Source organism: Vulpes lagopus, chromosome X (assembly GCF_018345385.1).
Source record: "Vulpes lagopus strain Blue_001 chromosome X, ASM1834538v1, whole genome shotgun sequence".
Classification (NCBI taxonomy): domain Eukaryota; kingdom Metazoa; phylum Chordata; class Mammalia; order Carnivora; family Canidae; genus Vulpes; species Vulpes lagopus.
The window spans coordinates 101,096,577-101,113,635 of record NC_054848.1 but is presented as its reverse complement, the minus strand read 5'-3'; the positions used below and the strand labels follow the sequence as shown (position 1 = coordinate 101,113,635).

At 47.5% G+C, this 17,059-nt stretch overlaps 1 protein-coding gene across 11 annotated transcripts in view; it reads right to left on the bottom strand.

Moving 5' to 3' along the window:
- BCORL1 (BCL6 corepressor like 1) overlaps nucleotides 1-17,059 on the bottom strand; it is a 63,835-nt gene that overhangs the window by 45,050 nt on the left and 1,726 nt on the right. Inside the window, exon 3 of one of the 11 annotated variants that reach the window (XM_041741028.1) lies at nucleotides 169-230. The exons of 7 other annotated variants lie outside the window; for them this stretch is intronic. The gene's annotated coding sequence lies outside the window, so the exon portion shown is untranslated. Of the gene's footprint in view, nucleotides 1-168; nucleotides 231-14,511; nucleotides 14,558-16,049; nucleotides 17,035-17,059 lie in introns of those variants that run through there. 3 more of the 11 variants (XM_041741033.1, XM_041741035.1, XM_041741034.1) reach the window with 3 other exon arrangements.

The window sequence follows — 17,059 nt, the reverse complement described above, 5'->3', positions numbered from 1 at the left end:
GATCTAACACACATATTTAAGCGGGTTTAAAGCTCCCTCAAAATCAGATGCAATACTCCTTCTACTCTGACCACAAACAAGCAAACAAACAAAAAACAATGTTCCATCACAAACCACACATTTCTGTCCTTGTCCCTTTCTATCAGCCTTGTCATCCCTGTGACCTACCACCTCCTTCAGCAGCTAATGTCCAGCTGTCGCTGTTGACAACCACTGCACAGCCAATTCACCTAGAGAAAGACACATCGGGAAAAAGAGGTTTACCCAATGAGCTTGTCTTGAGACCCTTTAACTCCTGAGTTAGCTAAAAGTCTTCTTCATCAAAGCTCGACTGAACAGAACCCTACAGTGATCAGAATTTTCTGCTGTTCTCCACTTTCCCAAGAAGTAAATCAGTACAATACAGTCACATCAGGGGTTTGTTTCACTTATTCTCTATATAATTTTCAGAGATTGTCCATGTTCAACATAAGAGCACTTATTCATTCAACAAACATTTATTGAGCTCCTACTATGTGCCAGCGCTCTCCTAGGCACCGGGGAGTCAACCATTACCCAAAAAGACCCCTAACCCCTGCCTTCATGGAATTTATATTCTAGCGGGATGAGACGGACAATACACGTGTTAAATGATTCCTATTATAGGATGTTAGAAGGTGGTGTAACACACACTAAGGGGCATGGCGATGGTGGGGGCGCACAGAATGGGCTACGGTTTTCAGAGGGAGGTAATCAGCATAGGCCTGGCTGAGGGGACATTTAAACATCCTAAAGAAAGTAAATAAACAAATAAACATCCTGAAGGAAGCGAAAGGGTGAGCCATGTGCATATCTGGGGGAAGAGCATTCCCATAGAGGGAACAATCTATGCAAAGGTCCTAGGGCAGGAGGCTATGTGCTAAGATCAAGAAAGAGCCAGTGGGCCAGATGGCTGGTGCAGAGGCTCCAAGCAAGGGAGGGAGGCAATATGGGGACAGTAGAGCCACAGCCCCCCATTCTTGTCCTGGTCCATATCCTGCTTCCTCTCTCCACAGCATAGGATACTGCTGCCCTTGCCTGTCTTTGTACTTGCCCATCTCTTGGTTTTCCTGACCTGGTGCCTGCTTGCTTCTCCAGGGATTTCTCTCTCTCCTCCCTCCCCAGAACCCTAGCCTGAGTCCTGCTTGTCTCTCCTCACCTCTGCCAGGCCCCATCTCTTCCCTTTGCCTCTTTTATTCCCTACCCCCATCTCACTCTCTCTCTTTCCCTTCCCCTTTCCCTCTCAATTTCTCTTTCTAGTCCCCTCTATTGCTCCTCCTCACCTCCCTCTTCCCCCTGTTATTCTCCCAGCCCCCCCCCTCTTCTTTGCTCCTCCTTTCCCTCTCCCATTTCTCTTGGCACAATTGGCCCACCCCCACCTTCTTCCCCTTCCCACCTTTCTTGCCCATCCTTTCCTCCTTTCTTTCCTCATCCTTGTTTTCCCTCCAGGCTCCCCTCTCTCCTCCCTCTCCTCCTCCTCCTTCCCTTTTTTCCTCCCCCTGCACCCCCTCCCCTCTACTCTTTGTCCCCGCCACAGCCTTCAGTCTCCCTCTCTTGTCTTTCTGTCTCCTTCTGTCTCCCTTGCCCTTTTTCTGCCTCTTTCTGTCTCTCTTAGCTCAGCCTGGCTCTCCCTTACCCCTCCCCTACCCCACCTCTCTCCATGAGTGGGGGGGGGGCAGGTGGTTGTGTGAACCCTGTCCCTCTTCTCCAGCTCCTGAGATCCCCTAATTGTAACTCTCCCTTTCCACCCCCCCCCACCAAAGACTCCCAAATCTGTATCTCTAGCCCTGACCTCTCTCCTTAGACCCAGACCAGAATTTCCAGCTGCCAGCAACTCGCTGTTAATTGGATGTCCACCAAGCCCCTCAAACTCAATGTGTCTCAAACCAAACTCATTATCTGTTCTCATAAACCTGCTCCCCAGCCCCCACGCCCAGCATGTTTCCTATCTTAGTTAATGGCACCAGTATCCCCCCGCCTGGAAATTTCAGCGGCTTGTCTTCAACTCCATCACTGCCCACAGCCAATCAGGAGTCGAGCCTTAATAATGCCATCTCCATCCTCTCCTTCTGCCCCTTCTTGCCACCACCCTGATATAGGCCCTCATCATCTCTCACCCAGAATATTACAATAGCCTCTTAACTGGTCCCTCTGCCTCCAATTTCTTGATTTTACAATCAATTCATCTTCTAAAGCATCAGTTCGATCACGTCACCCCCTCCCTCCTCAAAAGCTTTCAGTAGCTTTCCTGTCTTCAGAATCAAGCCCAAATTTCTTAGCACAGCAACGTGGGCTAAGAAGCCTCCCTGACCTGGCCTCAAACCTCCTCTGGTCTCCTCTTTGGCCACATCCTGCTATTTTCCTGCTGCCTCTGCCATCCCAGTTCCTGACCCTTCCCTGAACAGATCATCATCCAGTTTCAGGACTTTGCTGTTTCCTCACTAACCCTGAAATGGCCTCTTCTGCGCCCCTCCTCCTCTCTGTCACCCCTCAAAGCCTGGCTTAAATGTCATCGTGTCATCTCCCCAGCCCCTGATCCGTTAACTCTTCCCTCCTCACAGCACTGATTCTTACTCTTTGCAGTGTGGTTAGCCAGGGGTGTGGCATGTGTCTCCACCAATCAAGTTACTTAAGGTAAGAAATTCTGTCTTTTCTGTCTCTGGTTCCTCTGCAATGTCTTGCGGATAGTAAGTACTCAGTAAATGAGTGTTACGTGGAACTGAATCCTGGATGAGAAATTGAGGTGGTGACCCTGAGAAATTACAAGAAGTAAAATCAACCCCCCCTAAAAGTGTCCACCAGGCTTAGTTACTGTAGACAAGAATGCTGTATTTCCCTGAAAGCACCATGCATTGCCCATAGCTCACCCTTAGCAGCTACCCCATTGCAGCATAGTTCATTGTCTCTGAGCTATTTTGCACCTCTGTAAATTGCAGGTAACTGATGGATATGCAAACTCTGTCTTGTCCCATAGAGTTTGGATTGACTTCCCTCCCCATTGTGGAAAAACCAGTTTTGCCTCCATTTGCAATTCAATTCCTTTACTCCATATAAATTTGTGCTTTTGGACTTTTTCTTTGAACCAGCTCTAACATCTATCTGGTTCCCTTGTTGATTAACGAGTAAAATATAAAATCTTTAACACATGTTCATTTTTATATCTGTACAAGACTCATGGTTTTACCTTTTTCTGACAATTATCCTTAACATTCCTAAGACAGTTATGTGGGTTAACACATAATTTTAGAAAGATTTCAACAAAGGGTAAGACAAATGGATTGATTGTCCCCCCTGTTTCACATCAGTTTACCAGGACCCCATCCCATCACTGAACTTCCTGGTCAATCAAGTTTTAACTTTTTCTTAGAATATCTTGGGATATTAAGATATCAACAACAGCTCAGGGGCACCTGGGTAGCTCAGTCAGATAAATGTCCAACTCTTGATCTCAGCGCAAGTCTTAATCTCATGGTTGGTAGTGAGCTTGAGCCCACTTTAAATAAAAAACCAAAACACAATAACAGTTCAGCCTACTGACTGATATGCCAGGTACTTTTAAAAAATCTTTCCTCCCTATGAAGCATTAGAAGAATCAAGCAATAAAAGGGGTCATACTTGCATAAAATGAATTTTAACACAAAGTATAAGTTTTAGTGTCTATCTGAATACCTGCAGGCAGCAGATATAAGTCAGTCACCATTGCTTTTTCACTCTTGGGCTTATTTTTGTTCTATTTAGAGGGGGTTGGTAGTTTGTAGGGCCTGGGACAGAAATCAGAGGCAGGCAGGGAATGAATCCTGGCATTTGAAAACAGAACATACAAAATATCACCACCTAGATAAAGGAGTTTTTAGATCCCCCAAAACCACAATAACAACAACAACAAAAAGAAAACCAAGCAAAAACCAAAGTAATTACTAGACAAAACCACACATTTTAGCACTACCTGGAGGCACCATCATTTTCACAAGATCCTGAAGACAGAATATTTGCTTCACCTTGGCTTCCCACTCTTCTGTTAGGAATTTCTTAGGGCAACCTCTCTTCCTATGTAGAGCTCACTGCTGCTATTAACAGTAGCCGTTGCAGAGGAGGGGAGGAGAGGGGTAGAACTCACAGACAAGAGGGCACTGAGCTAAGTGGTCTACATAAGAAGACAAGACTGGTCCTCCTGAGTCAGAGAACAAGCAAAGGGAACTTCCAAAGAAGCACTGACTGGTGTCAATGTCCACACAGCACAGGAGGAGTCAAAATGGCTAATGTACACCAATGTTTCCTAAGCCAGAATCACCAAGGTACTTGTTCAAACTAGAGGTTCGTAAGTTTCAGCCCTGGAGATTCTGGTTCAGTAGGCCTAGTGTTTTGTTTCGTCCTTATCACATCCAATCAAATTAGTAACCATTCTACTATACACTACTTCTCAGGAGAGGTAAGCAAAAAGGAAAAACCCTACAGACATACCACACTTGGTAGATTCTGCTGGTGTGCACACTTAGGTACCGACTTGCTTCTGCTCACAGAGCCCAACTGACATGTGGTATGCTTTCTCAATGTCTCTCTTGCTCTTTCCGATGGGAACCTCACATGAAAGGCTGAAGGCAAAGCTCCTAAAAGGAACTTCGAAGAAACCTGGTAATCCCGAGTGGCTCAGGAAGCACAGGCACAAGGATACAAAATACCTCAAAGGACTTTCCCAGATATCACAACCATGTAATTGTTAAGAAATGAACAGCTGCATGGCCCCAGACTCAAATGCTGGTCACTGCCTGGAAGGCAGTGGGACCACTGTGAGCTATCCCCACTTTGGAGGGAAAAACTCAAAAGGCACATCCAACTCACAGTGAGAACAAAGAAGAGCACATGCTCCACCAACCCGACGGGATAAAGCACTGGCTGAAAAAATAAAGACATGCACCGTTTCGATTTAGCAGGCACATGCACACACCTTAAGTAGAGGGACTGACCGAGATCCAAGGGGATGAATCTAGCAAGCCAACAGCAGAAAGTAAGCAGTCAGACATAATTGGCACACCACAAAACAGGGGAAGCCAAAAAGAAAATGGACTAACAGGAGAGCAATAACTTTAAAACGGTGAAAATAGCAGCTAAGCTGAGGGCGAGCAGGTAGTAGAAGACAAACCATAATGAAGCAGAGATCTTTCCCCCAGAAAATCCAAAAGAAAAGAAAAAACCACTAGAAGACAAGGGCAGGTGTGGAAGGCATAAAAGAGAAGCCCACAGAATACAACAACTAAAAGAGAAAAAATGAAATAGGGGAACCTGAGATATTTCACCATCATGGGCCAAACTGAAACACTATGGGGAAGCACTGAACACAGACATTTTAGAAAAGTTTAGATAGAATATGTTATCAAAAGGGGAAGAACATCAAATTATAATCCAAGTCAGGGTTAGGGGAGCTGGTAACAGGGAATGGGCAGCACAAAAATCTCAAAGGAGATTTTACAGATTGGGTGGACATTTTTTGTTTTGTTTTGAAATGAAGATGCCAAAACAAGCAGATTTCACAACTACAAGCAAAAGTATGGTCATCATGCGTATGAGGAAGAGAAGGACATGAAAGGCGGTAACACAGCATCTATCTGACAAAATGTCTTTACCTTGGTAAAACGTTAACCTCGAACATGGCTGGACAGGGTGTTTCTCCAGTGAGTTCCCCAGAATCAAGTAGCTTCCTTGGTAACCAAAGACCCCCTATGTGCAGAACAATTGGGCACTGGTAACATATGCAATACAACTAGGCCCCTTACACATAGCACGAAACCTGCTGGACTTTTATTCATGGCTGGACTCTTACCACCTAGCCAATACATTAGAAATTCAAGATTAAGGTCTCAGTTAACTAAATCTGGTAGTACTCCTCCAGGCTTCTTTTGGTTCATATTGTCTGGTGACCTGGAAGCAATTATGATTTTAAAAAATGAAAGAGCCGGAAAATATTCTTCTTGAAGCCTGGCCCTAAATCTGTTCTCAAGAGAATAGGCGTGGCCAGTAGATGTTTAAGAAGGAGGGCTGGGTCAGTGATGACTAATGTGTAAAGAAAACCAACTTTGGGACCTATTGCTCCAGCAGAAATTCAGAGCTCTGGGTACAGCTCCCATAAGACAGAGACATCCACCTTCAAACCTCACAAAATCAAAGGAGAAGCCAGCCCATTACCCCACTCTGGAAAAAGTGGCCTCTAAGACACCCCCAAGGAGATCCAAGAGACCATTGGCATTTAGATCCAGGGGCTGAAGGGAAGAGGCTAGGACTTCCGTCTAGTCATTGAAGTGCCTTTAGAGAGAGGTCAAAATGTCTCAAAATCAGTGTTTTCAACAGGAAAGTGTACCCATACCTAATAAGGATAACTTTACCTGCCTTTAGATACGGAACCCCTACCACAGATCTGACTCTCCCTGTTGCTTTGCCTTCTTCCATGTGTACTCAACAGGAGACGAGTGTTCCTGTTTTCCCTGCTTGATCCTATATCCCAAACCTCATCCCCTGATGAGGAAGTTCTCCCAATGTAAATTGTCCTAATTTAATGATTTCCCATAGAAAGATATTCTAATATCTTCCACAGGCTTTCCCTCCAATATCCACATCCCCTTACCTTTCCCTACCATTAACCAAATATCATTCCCTGAAACTCGAGAGTCCCTTATACATGCCCCAATCACTTTACTTTGCTTCCCTTCATGCAAATAGATTCCTCTATCACTACACACCACCATACACAAACACACACACACACACACACAATCAACTAGAAATAATCTGCTGGGCAACTGAAAGGAGGAAGGGGCCCTCTGCACTGTTCATCCCAGCCTTCTGCCTGACTAATTTACTGTAGCACTTTCTAGTTCCCCTGGGGGGGGGGTTTCTACCCAAATATTTCTACTGGTTCTATCCCAAGGGATAAGTCTTATAGGAGACACTGCATCTTGTTCCCAGATACATTTAATTCCTCTATTTACTGAGAAGACTAAGTAGTTGCCCGCATGCGGCTATAGCATGAACACCTTCATAGACTCCTTGCTACCTCTATGTTTAAAAATCTGGCCCCCCCCCCAAAAAAAAACCTGGCCCATAAACATTTATGAGACTGTTGGATACAAAATTATTTTAACTATCTGTTAAACATACAAGAGTTTGGGACGCCTGGGTGGCTCAGTGGTTGAGCATTTGCCTTTGGCTCAGGGTGTGATCCTGGAGTCCTGGGATCGAGTCCTGCATTGGGCTCCCTGCATGGAGCCTGCTTCTCCTCCCTCTGCCTGTGTCTCTGCCTCTCTCTCTGTGTCTCTCATGACTAAATAAATAAAATATTTTAAAAATAAATAAATAAACATACAAGAGCTTACTCATTCAAATGAATGTAGTTACCTCCAAAGTAGTCACCTTGGGAGGCTAGACATCATCTCAATGGACTGGCCAGGGCTTGCAATCTCCTTGCGTGCTTCAGGGAGATTACTATTACCATCATAACCCTTTCCAATCCCAACCATACCCTTTCTCAATTGCCTCACTAGTGCTGGATCCCCACTCATTCAGAGACAATTTGATGTTTAAAAACTGCCAAAATTGGGCAGCCCGGGTGGCTCAGTGGTTTAGCACCACCTTCAGCCCAGGGTGTGATCCTGGAGACCCGAGATCAAGTCCCATGTCAGGCTCTCTTCCTGGAGCTTGCTTCTCCCTCTGCCTGTGTCTCTGCCTCTCTCTGTGTGTGTGTCTCTCATGAATAAATAAAATCTTAAAAAAACAAACAAACAAAAACACTGCCTAAATCCATTCACAGCCTAGATCTAGTCACACAGCAGCAACACTGCTGAAGAGTGATATAGTCTAATATCCACAACCTATACTATGTGTGTGTTGGAGGGTGGTTGAGGAGAGCATTTTCAGCCCCTACCTGCCAGCCTCTCTAGTCCCCCATTATGTCCATTTACTGCATCATCTGCAAAATGGGAATAAATGAGTCCCTACTTCAAGTTGAGAATAGGAGACACCGGGCTGGGTCAGTCAGGAGAGTGTATGACTCTTGATCTGAGGGTCATGAGTTCAAGCCCCACGTTAGGTGTAGAGCTTGCTTTAAAAAAATAAAGTTGAAGGACCAAAGGTAATCAATTCCAACAATGAAGGAGGCAAAAAGCAAAAGTTTTCATCTCTTACCATTTTCATACCACCAGTTCGTTTAGCTTTTCTACCCACTGCCGTACTTTTTCCCTATTATTCAAATAGTACTTCCATCTCCTGCTGTAAGGAAGTAATTTTATCCCATTTAAGGAAAACATCTCATCATAGCTTTATACTAGCTAGACCTAGGATCTAGCCACAAGACTTTATGCCACTTCTAGGTATCACCAATTGCTAGAAAACCTAAGCGATCACCATGAAATTCATCAGTCCTTTTCAAAATGCAAAGCCACCTCAAAATGGCACTTTAAGTAACTACGGTCATTTTTGTTTTTAGCACTTCTCATTTCTCCTAGATCAAAAATAAGAGTTGGCTTTCCTCAGAAGAACCATGTGCATATTTGGTGTGTCTTTCACACTCGAAAGTTGGATCATTGCCATCTGAGACCTGAATCCCTTTTGGGAGCTTCTGTGTCTTCCATGCCACGGACTGGGACAGTGGCCCTTGGGCATCTCCATTTCAATATACTGCATTCATGATATGGAATTTTTCATCTAAAGTGGATTCCTCCTCAACAAACTTTTGTCTTTTTTTGTCTCCTGGACCTCCCACACAAATAATTGGAAAAGCCATTATCAGACTATTTTTTCTACTCTCACCAACTCATTTTATATAAATTACTCATATACATAAATATATACACATACATATATAGTATATATACACATATATTCATCATAGTATATATACGATAGAGTATATACATATAATGCATATGTATGTGTATATACAGTATATAGTATATATACACATTATATGTATGTGTATATATAATATATAGTACATACATATAATGTATGCATATATATAATATATACATATAGTATGTGTGTACACACACACAATTACCTCACAGAGTTTCGAACTCTCAGTATTGACTCAACCTCTTTCCGATCTACAGGTTTCCCAAGGCTAGAAAGAATATTTTCTATTTCTTTTAATCACCACTCCCAATAGTGTCTAGCATGATACAAAGCATATAGTATGTGCTCAGTAAATACTTGCTAAACTACTGGGAAAAACTGAAATCCTCTCTAGGTCATATGGAAACCAAGAATCCCACGTAAAAAGCACTGGGTCTGTGGATGCCTTTTACTTCCCTTGCTCTCATATACACTTTCTCTCCCTTCTTTTCCTTGCTTCCACAATAAAGACAGTCACAGAAATACAATCAGGCCAGGGCAAAACAAAGTCAACTTCCAAAAAAAAAAAAAAAAAAACAAAGTCAACTTCCAGTTATCTGAGCGTGGTTTAGCCGCAGCTAATTTTTAAACCCAGCCAATTGATGGACTGCCTTCTGCTACTTATAGTAGATGTGTACTCAGGGAACAAATGCATTTTAAAGTCTGCCTAAGCAGAATATAAATTGGAAGGTAAATCTGCTGGGTAGGGGGACAGGTAGAGAATAATAACACATTTCCAAGCCAAAAAGAAATTATTAATTTGTGAACTAATCTATTGTTTGAAATTGGCCTGCTATCACTCTCCCTATATTGGCATAGCTGACTGTTGGCATCAAAGTCGACTCTGGCTGCAGAAAGGATCTCTATATTATAGCCCATCTTTTTTTCAGTGTTGAAAAGTTTGGTTTGGTGATACCTGAAGTATTCAAAACATGTTTTCAACCATCCAATCACTGATGAACATCCTTGTCATAGAGCCATAAGAGACCCAGGCTCTATCTACCAGCCTTTGTAGAACTTCCAGATGTCAGAGACATCTGGAAAGCCCAACCAGTCATAATTAAATACAGCAGCCCTTTTCAGAAAGCAATGGTTGTTTAAAATGTCACCCTAGTAAACTAGGCTTGGGTCATTTTTTAAGCATAGCCCAAAATGTCCCCTAAAGTTTCAACTGGATATACAGTCTTCAGTTCCTACCCTAAAATACTGAGCAGTGTTACAGCACAGCTGCTAAAGAAGCTGCCACTTTCACCTCAAAGGTGGATGCAATAATGGAGTGATGAGCCAAGCTATTTCTTCCTATCACACTGTAAATGCTAAATATGTACTAATACAACAGGAATATGGAGAAAGAGCACAGAAAATCAAGATATATGGGGAGTGCTCAGGAGCCATTTATGGTTTTTATTTGCCACCATGTTTACCATAGAGTAATATAAAAGGTCATAGGACTCAACGGAATAAGAAAAACTAGATTATAATATAATAATAGATGCCACTTATTGGGCTCCTGCTATGGACCTGGTCTGCTATGTAGATGTCATCTTGTGCAATCCTCAGAGTCCCGTGAAACTGGGGTTATCATCTCCATTTTATAGATGAGAAAACCGAGGCTCAAGAAAGTTAAGTGATTTGCTTCCTGTCACACGGTTAGGGAGTACAACAGCAAGGACTCTAACTTAAGGCAGTATGTCTCCGAAGCCCTCCAGGTGATTCTGAGACATGCTAAAGTTTGAGAACCACTGCAAGACACTAACCTATATGAGGTGCGACCAAGTTAAACTGAGTAAAGCCTCATCATCATGAGACATCTAATCACCTCATGGATCCAGGTATAGAGTGCACTGACTCATCCTGGGGATCAGTCATGTACAGTGCACTTCTCTATAGAACTTGGAAAAATGAAAGCCTGCTTGTTTTCCTGGTCCCCGGACACCAACATTATAGCAAAACTTGACTATACCCTTAAATGGCACTAACACTAAGATTTCTAGGCATACCTTAGCAATGAGGTAACAAATTTTGTTCCTTAGCCGACAGTTGGTAAAGAAGCCTGAAACACAAAGCTTTGCTGCCCCTCAGTACTCTCAATTCTTCACGGACACTTAACTTAAGATCTTCTTAAAATCCAAATGAAGACATATCCTGCCTCACATACTCTCAACGAATAAATCTGAAAATTACCACATTTTACAAATAATAAATCATCACTCTTCAAATTCATCACAATTCATTGACCAGGGAAAATATGACCTTGACATGCAGCCTGCAGCCACTTTTTAAACAATTATCCGTTTTTAAATGTTTTATAGGGAAAGGATGGCATCTGCTTAAAAAAAGGGGGCGGGGAGAGGGAAAAAGAACAGCATATTTGAATTATGGGGATTGAAGGCAGAGTTAAATTTTACTCTTGACCAAGATTCAACTTCAGTTCACCAAAGAAAGTTTTTGTCATGAAAGACTGCTTTCAAGTTATGAACAGTGGGAAAGGGTACAATTTAGAAAAAGAACAGCTTCTACATTACTTAAAGGATAACCATTCAAAAACTGGCATTAAGAAAGCCCAGTGAGTATGTAAGATTATGTAAAATACTGTACTAGCATCCTAGTGGCCAAAAGATAGATTACCTCCTATTACCTCCCTCTTTGGCCATCCTGACACTAAACCTTCTGGCAAGCACAGACTCATACCTCACTGGAACTCCAGCATTAAGAAATTTCCTTTCATTCTGAAAACTCGAAGGTCTAGGGTCTTCCTTCCCCACTTACATAATCATCAGTGGCTTCTCCTCTTTCCCATCTGCTTTATACCAACAATGTCCACTTTCCCCCGTGCTCTCTCTGTGCCACTCTAGTTAGTGTTCACTTTCCCACCCATCTTAACCATGAACTCCTCCTCTCTCAATCCCAGATGGTGGCTGGTGCTGGAAAACAGCTCTCTACCCTACTGTGGCCGTTCTATTCCTTCTCAAATTGAGCTCAGCTTGTAATCAATGAACCAGTCCAGATGCCCAACCCCTGATTAGCACCTCTCCTCCATATACCCACCCTATCCCTCAATTCTGGCCCAAGGCTCTAGGGCCGCTGTTCTTTATCCTGTTTCACTCTGGAATTTCCATAATTCACCTCCCTATATCTAGGATTCCTTCCACTTGCAGATGGAAAAACTGGTGTATTCCCACATTCTCCTTCTTTTAAGGCCATTCTACTTAGGTCAGTGAATTCCTTACTCCATCCAGTACCCTTATTTTAGTCTAAATTTTCTAACTAATGCTTAGACTTGTGAGCCCTGGATCTCAGCTAACCTCTACTTCCTGGGCTCTCCCAGGACAACAGCTATCCAAGGCAACTTTTTACTTTCCCTGACACTACCTCTACATGACATGTAAGCAAACAAACATCTTCCCCCTTTGGCTCCTTATTCCACCCTCTTTCACATTCTGCATTTTTTAGCCTATATACTATCTCTAAATTCTCTATTTCCCTATGGGTATACATGTATATTTCTTCCTATAAGCCAGTTTCTCTCCAACCCTATTTTTACTCAAGATCGTCCTCTGTCTTGCACCAACCTTAGTGATTCTAGCATGAAAGTGTAAAGAGCCTTCAAGGTTCTTCAAGCTTTTTACTTTGGAAAACCTTAGCCTGGAAATTTCAGGGTTCCACTTTTTCCTTAGTTGGCCCTAACATGAAGCCAGTGATGATCACTTTTCTTCCCCCTTCACTGCCTAAACAACCTCCTCTTGACTTTTCCTTTTGTCTTCCTTCTTTCTAGTATTCAAGTCCTTTTCTCCCATAATTCTGTTCCCCTAAAAGAAGCCCCTCTCCGAAACCCATAATCCAAACTCATCATGTGAGGTTCTCTGGCACCTGTACTAAACTTTTTTTTTCCTATGTAGTGAACTACAGCATGAATAAAGCAAACAGACCCCTGAAGGAAACCCTTTTGCTTCCCCAAAAAGTCTAGGCCACAGGGAGTTTATGCCTTACCAGCTCTAGGTCATCAAAACAGCCAGATCGCTGTGTGTCCTTGCTGCTGCCACCATTTCCTCTGGAACTCCCCTCCATTCTGCCCAATTCAGACTCCAACAACAGAATTCGCCAGGGACTTAGCTTTCTTCTGCTCTATCCCAATAATTTGCTGTATTTTCCTTATGGCCTATTCTAAAGAACCAGTCCTCCTTAACCTCCTCCTCCAAGACACCGGGAACCAGAATAGAAAGAAACCTACCCTTGCTTCATAGCTGGTAACAGGGTCAGCCCTCTTAAAGTCAATTTGAGTAAGGCTCTGTGCCCAATGGCCTGTGCCTCTTATCCTTCCCATCTATCCCAAAGGTGGCTGCCTCAGTTGCTTTATCAAAAGATGAGTCTGCCTATCAATAGCCACATAGCGGCTTACGCAAACCAAAACGACCATGTCCCTCTTAAACTCTATCAACCTTCAGATTCTCTTAACTTGAGTCACTAAGTCCCCTGCTCCTGCTAGCTCCCCTAGTCCTTCTTACTAACTTTGCTTTTCCATAAAAAATTTTACAGGTTCCTCCCCCAAACTTTTGCTTCTATTTGGAGCCTCTGGGTGATTTCGGGGATTGGGTTATCCCATTTAATCCCCAGTGGGATCCTCCAAATTTCTTTAGTACCACATGCTGACATGGCCATCCAATTTGAGTACCCCTAAACTCTGCTCCATCTCCCCCAAAATAAAGCTCCCTCTATCCCAACATTCAAGGACAGGTCAGGTAAACAGAGAACGAGGTGACCTTTAAAGTCCCTTCCAACCTTGGGATTTTATTATAAACCTAGTCCACTTCCAACACCAAATGCGTCCCCTGTTCATTTCCCCAACGTTTGTCAGGGGCCAGACTTTGAGAAATCCCCTTCTAAGTTGAAAGAGCTATGTGGCCAACCAGGATAACACTAACGTACAACTGCACCCCCAGAAGCCTCATCAAAGATTTTTGCAATTGTACTCCACCTCTGTGCGACGGGGACAATCTCCAAACTGCCTTGAGAGTATTCAGCTCTCGCACGAAGTTAGCAAGGCCCCTTTCCGCTCTCGCGTAAAGAGCCCCTAAACCCCCGAGCTAGTCGCATCCTCGCCAAGCGATGCCTGTCCTTACTGTCTACTCTAGGAGACACCAATAATGAATAAGTATCACCACATCGACAGCTTCCTACAGCCAACACTGAAAATTTCAAAACAATAAAACAAAAACATAGTGCTGGCCCTGGGGGAGGGGGAAGGTGCGGGCGGAATAGAAGGGCACCTCCAATGGCCTGGGCTGTTGGCCTCCCGGCTTGCGGTGTGCTTCCCTCTCGCCTTTCCCCTCGACCACATCTTTCCCTACAAAAATCTCCCGCCCCTCCATAACACGAAATCCCCAGCCGAGGTGCGGTCGGCTCCTCCCAGCCCTACCCCGGACGTCCCTCTGGCCCAGCCTTCCCCTCGGCGGGACCCCGGCGAGGAGGGCCCCCTCCACCGTCCAATTCACCTCCCTGTCCCTTCCCGGGCCTCTGGGCGCCCCTGCAGGGCTCTGTCCCGAAGCAGAACCTCAAGGAGCCAAGCCCACGAGGCCCGTCGCGGGACCCACCCCCCCCTCCTTCTCCCAGCACCTCGTCCTCCATGCACCCGGCCCCCGGGGCTCTTCGTCGTCGTCGTCCGGGCTCGTACCGCCCCCCGTCGGGGGCTCCACCCCCCGCCTGCCCCCGCCCCCAGGCCGGCCCCCTCCCCACCACGCACCGCCTGCGCCCTCTGCCCCGGCACGGGACTCCCTTTGGCCTCCGTTCCCCGCCCAGAAGCGGCGGCGGCGGCGGCAGCAACGGCTGCGGCGGCCCCAGCAGGAGCAGCAGCGGCGGCGGCAGCGGCGGCGGCGGCAGCAGCGCCGCCCCGGCCCCGCCCCGCCGCCCGCCGGAGCCCCACGCCCCGCCCGCCCGCCCCGCCGCCGGACTGCTCCCCCCGAAGCCCACCAGTGAGCCCCCCCCACTTCCCAGCCGTGATCCGTTCGAATCCAGCTCCGCTGGGCCTGCTGTCTGTTCCTCACGCCCCTTAGGACCCGGGGTGGGGAGCCCTGGGGTTCGCGGCCATCCCTCTCCCTCCTTCAAGGGCTGAGGGATTGCCCCTGATCCCGAAACCCGGCCCCGTAACCGGAGCCTCCCTCCTTCCACCCCTCGGCTTCGCTCTCAGACCCCTTGCCTCAGGCCTGGCGCGGAGCGGGTGGAGAGCTTGAACGCCGGATCTCCCCCTGGCTTGCCGGGGCTAGTATGAATTGCCCCCATCTCATCCTCCTTCAATTTAAGCCCCCTCCCCGCCGCGCCCGGCCCGGCGGCCCCCGCCCCTACAGCGAGGGCAGCGGAGCCAGGGTGCTCCGAAGTCATCCCCCGCCTTTTTTCCAGGGACTCGGATAATTGCCCCTGCCCCCATCACAGCACTCCCACTCCCGAACCCAGGCCCCGCCGCCACCTAGGGGTACCCCTTACCCTATGGTTCCCGCACCCCAACACTGAGGAGAAAGCAGCCCTGAAGAGCAACCGTCGCACCTCCCCTCAGAGGTTGGAGGGTATTTTCTCCAGGTCTCTTCAAGACTTCATCACGGACAGCCGCCCCCCCCAAAAAACAAGCCCTTTCTCGCCCTGCCCTCCTGGCCAGCCTCCCTTCGGATCACTGGATCCTTGGATGGGGGGGGGGGGTGTTGTTAGGGCCAGGTAGTTAACAAGACCGTAGCCTCCACCTCCCTTTCTGAGGAGTGGGGTAATTCCAATGGTTCCCCCCCAGGATCAACCCGACCCCCGTTTCCATGGAGACCCCCGCCCAGCCAGGAAGAAGACTCTCAGATCGTGGCGAACAAGTCTCACCTGGCTAAGGGAGAAGGGGGTGAGGAGGGGGTAGGGTAAGGCAGGGATGGGGTACGAAGGTGGAAGTGGAGGGGAGCTGTCCCGAAGGGAGGGGCGAGGGCAGAGCGAGCTCCAGGGAGCGCTACGTCCGGGGACACGAAGAGGACGGCGCCCCCGGGGGGCAAGCGGAGCGGCCGCGGGGCGAAGAAGGGACAGGGTTGAGGAAAGGCTTAAGATAGAAAGAAGCGGGTGGGGGGATACGAAAAAGCCGGGGAGTCAAAAGGGGTGGAGGGGTTGGGGGAGAGAAAAAAAAGACGCACCTGTTCCCGGGTCGGCTCCGCGGGGAGGCTCAGGCCGCCACCCGGGCTCCCTCTCACCCACTCTGAGCCTCCACCCGCCTAATACTGCCCCGATCTGATGCCCCCCTTCCGCCCCTTATCGCCACCGACCTCCTTCTCCTCTCTCTCGGCGGCGGCGGCGGTCGGACTCTAGGAACTGAGAGGAAGAAGGGAGGGCTCGGCAAAGCGGAGGAGAGACAGAGCCACACACTGGCAGCAGCCGCGGCAAGCGAAAGAGTGAGGGGGAGAGCGGTGTGTGTGTGTGTCTGTGTGTGCGAGCGAAGCCTGGTGGAGTGGGTGCCGGTCGCAGGGCTCGACGGGAAGTGGAGTCCGACGGGGTTCGCGGGCGGCGCCAGCCGCCGCTCCGCGGGACTACAACTCCCAGAATGCCACCTGTCGGGGGGGAGGAATGGGGAGGTGGAGGCGAAGGGAGGGAGCGAGCGAGAGAGGGAGGGACGAAAGCAGGGAGCAAGCGGCGGCGAAGGGGGCAGAGCCAAGCAGCCCCGGTGACACTGGGAGGGGAGGGGAGGAGGAGGGGATCGCTGCGAGGACCAAGCGGATTCCGGAGAGGGAGGCAGCAGCAGTGGCTGCAGCAAGCCGGGCAAAAAGCTAGACTCCCAGGAGAGGCGGAGGCGCTCAATCCTAGGGGCTGCAAGAGCCCCACGCCCCCAGCCCTCAATGTCCCTCAAATGAGAAGATTGAGGAAAGGAAAAGATCAGGGCGCCAAGGCCAGGGGTTTCTGTTTCTTTCCCCCAAGCCTCCCCACCGTATGCCCCGACCTGACTTTCTCAGGCCACTGGTGCCCGATCCAATGTGCAAATCCAGAGACCCCAGATCTCCCCTGTCGGGCAGCACAAAACAGACACATTCAGTCCCCTTCTCCCAGGGGCCTGAGGGAAGCCCCCTTGCTGGCAGGGCGTGACTCCCCCTTCTTCCCCGCCCCCGTCGTCGCCACCCCCCATGCCCCTCTCCAGAACCCCTCCCCTGAAGCC